We start from the raw sequence: 9,509 nt of genomic DNA, 5'->3' as shown, positions 1-9,509 counted from the left end.
CTTGAGCTGAAGGTCTTCAGATCTTCTATTTAAACCCTATAATTTTATAGGTTAAAAAATGGAGAAGCAAAGAATATGCTACTTGCCCACATCTATAGTAAGTAAATGGTGAACAGAACTTAGCCTCTGGTCTCCACACTCCTAATTCAGTACCCGTTTTACAATTTTACATTGCCATTCCATGTGCTAGAAAACAGATACATTATGTATTCAGTGAAACAGCAGAGTTCTAAGGCAGATGACTTGGACATACACACTGTTATTTCTTTCTACTATGAAGAATCTTCAGCATTTCCCTGATACAGATCTCTCCCTCCCTTCTTCCTCTTCTTTCTTCCTTCTTTTTCTTTCTTTCTTTCTTTTTCCCTTCCTTCCTTCCTTCCTTCCTTCCTTCCTTCCTTCCTTCCTTCCTTCCTTCCTTCCTTATTTTCTTCCAGTAGACTCTGAAGTAATTTAAAAATATATAGTTGTTGGGACTTTAAATTCCAATAGGTAGACTTATCTGAGGCTCAACATTTCCAAATTTCAGTTTGGTTGTAAAGATTCCTCTCCATTCCCACATTGGTCCCCTTTCTGTGTGGCAATACCCCTCCAATAGAACTGGACACCAAAATTTGATGTAGAATATTGAATTGAGTGAAACATGGAAACTGTTCATTATCTCAAGACAGTGAAATTTTTTTCCCAAAGTGATGGTGGGGGAGAGATGATATTTTTGTATCTCATCTTTTTCCTTTGTAAATCATAGGTAACAAAACCCCTCCTCCCAGAGAGGTTCTGGGCATTAACCAATGAGCTCTTTCTCCTTGGCAGCATGTACATTACAGATGCCAAATATTATTGTTTTATTAAGGTCTTCCAGAATAGTGCAACTCTTCATGTAAATGCAAATGGTTGATGTATTTATTTTAGTTTCTACTTTCTAAGTTACTTTATCAAGTGTACCAAATAATACCTTAGTGCCTAGAAAGAGTTAATGCTTTTGCATATGAAAGTGAGCAACTTATTCCCTTCTCACCAGTAATATTGGATCCTATAGTATAGAGTCATTGGGGGCAGCTAGGTGGTGCAATGGATAGAGCACCAGTGCAGAAGTCAGACGGACCTGAGCTCAAATCTTACCTCAGACACTTGACACTCACTAGCTGTGTGACTTTGGGCAAGTCACTTAACCCCAATTGCCTCATCCTGGGTCATCTGCAGTCATCCTGATGAATATCTGGTCACTGGATTCAGATGGCTCTGGAGGAGATGTGAGGGTGGTGACCTGCACAGCCCTCTCTCCCTCAAAACAATATCAAGTGCAAGTCATGTCATTATTTCTCTGATGGAATGGTCTTCGGCAATGAAGGATGAATGCACACGCACCTTATAGATTCATTGAAATAGGTCTCTAAAGCTATTCAGGCAAGGGATTATTTAATGGAGACCCGGTAGGACATTAAAACTATGAATTCACTGATTTCATACTCTTGAGGTCCAATCCCCGTTCAGGCAAAACTGCCCTTAAAATCAGAAAAGAATGCAAAGTCAAGTCTATTGAGAACACGGAAGGCAGAAAAAATGAATAGTAGAATCACACACAGGAAGACTCAAAGAATTCTTTATTTGGAAAATATCCTCGATTAAAGTGAGAAGAGAGGTTATATACCGAGAGCAGAAATTTTGAACTCTGACATTTTCTTTCCTGGCCATTCTCCTTCCATGTCTTCTACCTCCTCATTCCTAAACCTTCTCATTGTCTTCATCACTTTGACATCTCCAGTCCCCCCAATCTCTCTCTATCCTCTCAGCCCAGTATTTCTAGTTTATTTTCTTTCCCTTACTGCCATTGCAGTTTTCACCCAATATTCAACCATTTAAATATTGTTCTCTCCATCACCCATAAATCCATTGCTCTCTTTGACATTTTGCATTTCCTGCCCTGTTAATCCTCAGTTCTATGAGATGCCTACTTCCAGGCAACTCTACTCTGCTGGAATAGAGCATGATGGAAGACCTGCATCCATAGGAAAATACTCTTCCATAGGAAGAATAAGAAAAAGAATCTAAAGAGGAAAAGAGGGAATGAAAAATAAATGGTTTAAACTAAAGGAACTTAAGACAAAGAAGCAAATTCATCTTTATAGGTATGCCTTATGTTTAGTGGGTTGTGACTGATCATCAACAATGCTGCAAGGGTATAAAGGTATTCAAAAGGACCACATAAAAAAGGGTCAGAAAATACAGGAAGTTAATATTCATGTAAAGCATTCCATAAACCAGAGGAGGGAATAATAAAAACAAATTCAACCAACATTTATTAAGCACCTGCAATATACAAAGCAGTGTGGAAAAATTAGGACACTAATTCGTTGTTGCTGGAACTGTGAAATGATTCAACCATTTTGGCGAGCAATCTGGAATTATGCAATACCACTTCTAGGTCTATCTATAAAGATTTTTAGGGAAAAGGAAAAGAACCCATGTGTTCTGAAATATTTATAGCAGCTCTCTCTGTGGTGGCAAAGAGCTGGAAATTGCAGAGGTGCCCATCAGTTGGGGAATGGTTGAACAAGTTGTGATATATGACTGTGCTGGAATGCTGCTGAGCTGTAGTGATTTTGACTATTATAAATACCCAAATTAACTGCAAATGTCATATGAAGAAAGATACTATCTGTATTCAGAGAAAGAACTGGTAAATAGAAATATATAGAGAATAATTTTACATATATATTCTTATTTGTGTCTAAAGGTAGCCATCTCTGAATCTATCCTCTTTTTAAATGATTACATGAAATTTACATGATAATTTTATCATATCTTTTAAAAGAATAATAAGTTGTACATAATACATTTGGAGTTTCATGTGTAATCATCTTTTTCTTTACACTATGTTACAGAAATTTAAAGAAAAAAGATAAAAACAAAGAAAATGATGTATATTCAGTAAAATAAAACAGACTATTAAGTTCATAAATACAAAAACAAAACATGAAGTAATTTCAGAAAAGAGAAATTGCCAATAAACTTGATGTTATTATGTAAGTAATGGTAGAGAACATTTAGAGGAAGATGGATGGAAGGAGAAGCAGAGGTGATATAATAGAGGAAGAACTATAGACTACCCAGCCAGAAGGAAAAAATAGACGATAGGTTCATAAAACATACAACAAATTTGTCTCGGAGAAAATATATAACCGTAGTGAGTAACTTTAAATACTAGATCTCTCTCTGCTCCAAAGATAGAGCAAATGATATTTTCTTCAGCATTTTTTGGGGTCTCCTTTAGCAAGCTTTTCATGATTTTCTTGCATCTCTCTCATTTTTTTCCAATTTTTCCTCCACCTCTCTTACTTGATTTTCAAAATCCTTTTTGAGCCCTTCCATGGCCTGAGACCATTGGATATTTATTTTGGATGTTTGGGATACAGAAGTCTTAACTTTTATGTCTTTCCCTAATGGTAAGCTTTGTTCTTCCTCATCCAAAAGGATGGGAGAAGATATCTGTTCACCAAGAAAGTAACCTTCTATAGTCTTATTTTTTTCCTTTTTTTGGGGGGGGGGGCATATTCCCAATGAGTTACTTGACTTTTGGGTCCTTTGTCAAGAGTAGGTGGTTGTGAAGAAGAAACTCTATTGCTCAGATTCTGGGCACAAAAATTTCTGCTTTCTTCCAGACCAGTGTACATGCTTGATTGTACCATCTTGGAGACACTGAGATCTTACAGACCCTCAGAGTATACCCTACTCTTGACAAAGGACCAAAAAGTCAAGTAACTGATTGGGAAAATGCCCCCAAAATGGGGGGAAATAACATCTTTAAAAACAGACCAACTCAATTGGAAAAAAGAGGTTCAAAAAGCCAATGAGGAGAAGAATGCTTTAAAAAGCAGGATTAGCCAAATGGAAAAGGAGGTTCAAAAGCTCACTGAAGAAAATAGTTCTTTCAAAATTAGAATGGAACTGATGGAGGCTAATGACTTTATGAGAAGCCAAGAAATCACAAAACAAAACCAAAAGATTGAAAAAAATGGAAGATAATATGAAATATTTCATTGGAAAAACAACTGACCTGGAAAATAGATCCAGGAGAGACAATTTAAAAATTATGGGATTGCCTGAAAGCCATGATCAAAAAAAGAGCCTACATATCATCTTTCATGAAATTATCAAGGAAAACTGCCCTGATATTCTATAACTGGGGGACAAAATAAATATTGAAAGAATCCATCAATCACCTCCTGAAAGAGATCCAAAAAGAGAAACTCCTAGGAACATTGTGTAGCCAAATTCCAGACTTCCCAGGTCAAGGAGAAAATATTGCAAGCAACTAGAAAGAAGCAATTTGAGTATTGTGGAAATACAATCAGGATAGCACAAGATCTAGCAGCTTCTACATTAGGGGATAGAAGGGCATGGAATAGGATATTCCAGAAGTCAAAGGAACTAGGACTAAAACCAAGAATCACCTACCCAGCAAAACTGAATATAATACTTCAGGGGGAAAAATGGTCTTTCAATGAAATCGAGGACTTTCAAGCATTCTTGATGAAAAGACCAAAGCTGAAAAGAAAATTTGACTTTCAAACACAAGAATGAAGAGAAGCATGAAAAGGTAAACAGCAAAGAGAAATCATAAGGGACTTACTAAAGTTGAACTGTTTACATTCCTACATGGAAAGATAATATTTGTAACTCTTGAAACTTTTTTTAGTATCTAGGTAGTTGGTGGGATTACACACACATACACACACACACACACAGCACAGGGTGAGTTGAATAAGATGGGATCATATCCAAAAAAATGAAATTAAGGGGTGAGAGAGGAATATATTGGGAGGAGAAAGGGAGAAATGGAATGGGGCAAATTATCTCTCATAAAAGAGGCAAGTAAAAGACTTTTCAATGGAGGGAAAATGGGGGGAGGTGAGAGAGAAAACATGAAGCTTACTCTCATCACATTCAACTCAAGGAAGGAAAAAAATGCACACTCATTTTGGTAAGAAAACCTGTCTTACAAAACAGGAAAGTAAGGGAGAAGTGGATAAGCAGGGTGGGGGGGGATGATGGAAGGTAGGGCAATGGGAGGAGGGAGCAATTTGAAGTCAACACTCTTGGAGAGGGACAAGGTCAAAAGAGACAATAGAAGAAAAGGGGGGCAGGATAGGATGGAGGGAAATATAGTTAGTCTTATACAACACAACTATTATGGAAGTCATTTGCAAAACTACACAGATATGACCTATATTGAATTGCTTGACTTCCCAATGAGGATGGGTGGGGAGGGAGGGAGGAAGAGAAGTTGGAACTCAAAGTTTTAGGCACAATTGTTGAGTATTGTTCTTGCATACAACTAGGAATAAGAAATACAGGTAATGGGGTATAGAAATTTATCTTGCCCTGAAGGACAAAAGAGACAGATGGGGATAAAGGAAGGGAGAGATGTTAGAAGGAAGGGCAGATTGGTGATAGGGGTAATTAGAATGCTTGGCATTTTGGGGTACGGGAGGAGAGAAATGGGGAGAAAATTTGGAACTCAAGATTTTGTGAAAATGAATGTTGAAAACTTAAATAAATAAATTAAAATAAGATAATGCAGTAAGGAACCCCCATTTTCCAGCACAAGGCAGGTAGGAAGACTACTAGCTCAGTGGGTTCCACATCATGTGCAATCACTATTAACTGTGCTTTCTTGTTTTCTACCAGCATGTTAACAGTGTTAACACCTGCTCTGAGGATTGATGGTCTCTTAGTGAGCGTGTCTCCTTTGCCTACAGCCTTTTGCTGCAGCCTTTCAGCAGGAGCCAGCAGCCTTTGCTTCTTATCTTGCTTTGTCTCTGGTCTATACTTGGAAGCCAGTTTAAGCAGTTGAGTAGCTGTATGATGATCCAAAGTCTAGGTGAACTCATTAATTTCTGGTGGGACTTCCAAACACTTATAAAGAACAAACCTTTGATACTGCAGTCTGATGTACCAAGGTCATTTGAGAAATTGAGTAAAGTCTCTTTTGGGCTGAATGTCCTGACCAGTGCCAAAGTTCTTGGGCAGCTTCTCAAACAAAGGATTGAGCGCTTTCTTGGCCTCCTGCTTCTTTATGACATCCACCTTCTTCCCCTTGGCTTTATTCCCTTTTGGCATCTTGGCCCGCTGAACGAGAAAGGAAGAGAAGAGACTTGTGGGTAATATGCATTACTCCTCAGCTATTGCAAAATTTAACAATATTATTAAAGAGATGGATTAGAAGCACATAGAAAGGGAAATTACAATTACTTTGAGACATCAGAACCAGCTGGGTAGAGTGAATAGAAAGGTGGCCTCAAAGTCTAGAAAATCTGGATTCAAGTCCTAGCTCTGACCCAGAGTAATTGTGTGACCTTAGGCTTAATTTAGCTTGTCAGTACTCTAAGCAAGTCTCTAAGATCAATCTGCAGATAAAGTGCCAGTTAGTATTGGTAGGAGTTTCCTCATCTGGGACTTCCCTCTGAGTATTAATGAAATCATAGGTCCATTCTCTATCTCTTAGACTCATTCATGCTCATCAAAAACAAGTCATGACAAACTAATCTCATTTCATAATAATAGAATTACTAGGATGCTAGATCAAGGAATTCCTACAGACGTACAGTGTCTTAATTTCATCAAGGCATTTGACAGACGGTCCCAAGATATTCATGTGGAAAAAGTGGAAGTTTCCTCACCTATTTTGGGATTGTTTATCTGTGAGGAACTGTAGAATTGTTGCAAAGTATCTGTAAATCCATAAATAAGCAAACACGCCTTCTATCAACTGAAAGAATCATACACATATATTACTCTTTCAAATATATATATATAGAGGCTATTATGATTAATAAATATGGGCTCACTTAAAAGAATTACTGGATTCATATTTGATGTTTTTTTGAAGTAGCTAGGGGCTTTAGTGGATAGAGCATAGGAGATGAAACTTCAGAAGTTAATAGCAGTGGGGCCAGTGGATAAGTCAGAACCCCTTTCAGCCTCAGTTTTCTCACATGCAAAATGGGGGAGATAATAGCACCTACTTTATCAGTTTGTCATAAGGATTAAATGAGATAATACATATAAGTGCTTTGCAAACTTTAAAGCTGTATATTAATATTAGTTTTTATTTTTATTTTCTCAATCAACTGATAACATGATATAGAGGCTCATAAATTTTAATATAAAAGAGGTCCTTTCTTCTGAAAAGTCTGGGGAAAACATGACTAAATGATGGTAACAATAGTAAATAATAAAATCAGGTGAATTTGCAACTAGCCAAATGACCAGAACCAAAGTATGGAAGGAGGTTTAGGGTAAAAGACGAGGGACATCTGTGCCTGGTACCATTCTGGCCATCGCTTTTTACGACTGATTGGAATATATTCATCTGTAGCATTCTTTTCAAAGTTTTGGGAAAAATAAAGCAGGGAAGAATGGTTATGGCAGAATCAGAATTCAAAAAGATCTTGATAGATTATATATTGAATTGAATCTAATAAGAGGGAATGTAACAGAAATAAATAGAAAGTCCTGAATTTGGTTTGAAAAAACCAACTCCCATAGGATGACAATAACATCGTTGGACAATAGTTTATATGAGAAAGACCCATGAGCTTTTGTGGACAACTTCAATATTAATGTTGTGGTATACCAGTCCCCCAAAAGTTAAAACAATCTTATAATGATTTAACTATCATCACGATAATAGTTGCCATTCATATGGTATTTTAAGGATTACAAAACATATTGCATATGTTAATTCATTTGTACTCTACCATAACATTTTGAGTTGACTATTACAGGGATTATTATTCCCATTTTACAGAAAAGGACACTGAAAGTCAGAAAGTTTAAGTGACTTGCCCATAGACATGTAAGTAGCAAATATTGGAGGCAACGTTTCAACACAGATTACTCCCAGCTCCAAATATAGCACATGTCACTAGCTGAATCTCAGTGTCAAGAATCAAACGATATTTCCCTTGTACTTTGCCCTGTGGCTGTGTTCAAATCTAGACAACACGTTTTAGGAAAGATTTTGATAAGGACCTGTGATTTCATTGCTTTAGACCAAAGGTATCAAACAACATGCAGCTATAGGTATCATGAAGTTCATTATATTTTCCTTGTGGGCCTAGACCGCATTGAAATGTAATTGGGAAATATCTAATACAACAAATAAAAATAAAATACAATACAGATAATGTTAATTTGTGGTTTTCTAAGTCAATATGCAGCCCATAGGGTCTGCTTCTATTTTATTTTGACACCACTGGTCTAAGTAAAGTTCTGTGAATAAACTTCTCTGTTAAAAAAGATCAGCACCTGCTCTGGGTCTTACAACCTGGGGCACTGAGACATGAAGTGACCTACTGAAGTTCATATAGCCAGTATGTATCAGAGACAGAATTTGAACTTGGATACCTCCTGACTCTGAAGATGATTCTTTATCCATTACGCTATGTCATCTCTCTATCAGTCCTTGCACTACTTATCCTGATGCTTCTGCCAAAAGCAGTGGAAGCACCTTGGGCTATCTCTAGTGTCCAATTCACCTGTGTTCTCCCACCTCCACATTCCACTATTCTCTCTTTCCCGTTATCCTAAAACATATTCCTCCAGCATACGTGGACCCTTCTATGGTAATCTGTTTCGGCACTCATATATACCCCCCTATTCACTATGTCACTCATGAATACCTCCCACTAACCTTTGAGAGTGATCATTTGTCCTTGACACACATTAACCTGACCTAATATCTTGAAAAGGCTAAGCAAGATTCCAAAGACCAAGCATATAGCCACAGATAGTGGGCTAAATATTCTGTGAAAGTCACGAGGTCTGCCTAACCTTACATTGTTAGATGCCTTATTGATTTTCCAAACTTGATCACCAATATGTTAGTCTCTTTTCCACTGCTAAGTAGATTCCTCATCTCATCTTCAAACTCATTCCTAGATTCACTCCCAATCAATCCAGCTTCCTTTGGGTCCTCCCATACCCACACATTGTGACCCAGTCAAACTGGTCTTCATGTTCTTACTCAAACCCAACATGCCACCTTCCATCTGTGTGTCTTTGCAGTCATCCCTAATGCTCTTCCTCCTCAGCTCTCTCACAGAATCCTTTATTTCCTTCAAGGTTGAGTTCAAGCACTCTCTTCTATACAAAATCTTCCCTAATTCTCCCAAATGCTAGTGCCTTCCATCATTTATTCAGTGTAAACTTGTGTGTATGAGATAGAGAGACAAAAACAGAGTCAGAAAGACAGAGATGGAGAGAGAGAGGGATAGAGACAGACAGAGCAAGGTACAGTGATTAGAGAATTAATCTGGGGGTCCAGGTGATCTGGATTCAGGTCCTACCTCTGACATATACAGACTGTTTTGCCCTAAGAAATCACTTGGCTTCTCAATGGTCTAAGTAACCCAACCAACCAATCAATCAATCAACATTTATTAAGTGCTGGGTATTTTGTGTTAGACACTGTGCTAAGTGTTTAAGACTGAATTTCAAAAATG

At 37.5% G+C, this 9,509-nt stretch overlaps 1 pseudogene; it reads right to left on the bottom strand.

Annotated features, from left to right (window-relative positions):
• Positions 1-5,565: 5,565 nt before the first annotated feature.
• On the bottom strand, positions 5,566-6,138 carry LOC140498490 (large ribosomal subunit protein eL8 pseudogene; annotated as a pseudogene).
• Positions 6,139-9,509: the final 3,371 nt, after the last annotated feature.

Source organism: Notamacropus eugenii, chromosome 1, assembly GCF_028372415.1.
Source record: "Notamacropus eugenii isolate mMacEug1 chromosome 1, mMacEug1.pri_v2, whole genome shotgun sequence".
NCBI lineage: Eukaryota > Metazoa > Chordata > Mammalia > Diprotodontia > Macropodidae > Notamacropus > Notamacropus eugenii.
The sequence above is the reverse complement of the archived record's forward strand: the minus strand, read 5'-3'. Positions and strand labels throughout refer to the sequence as shown.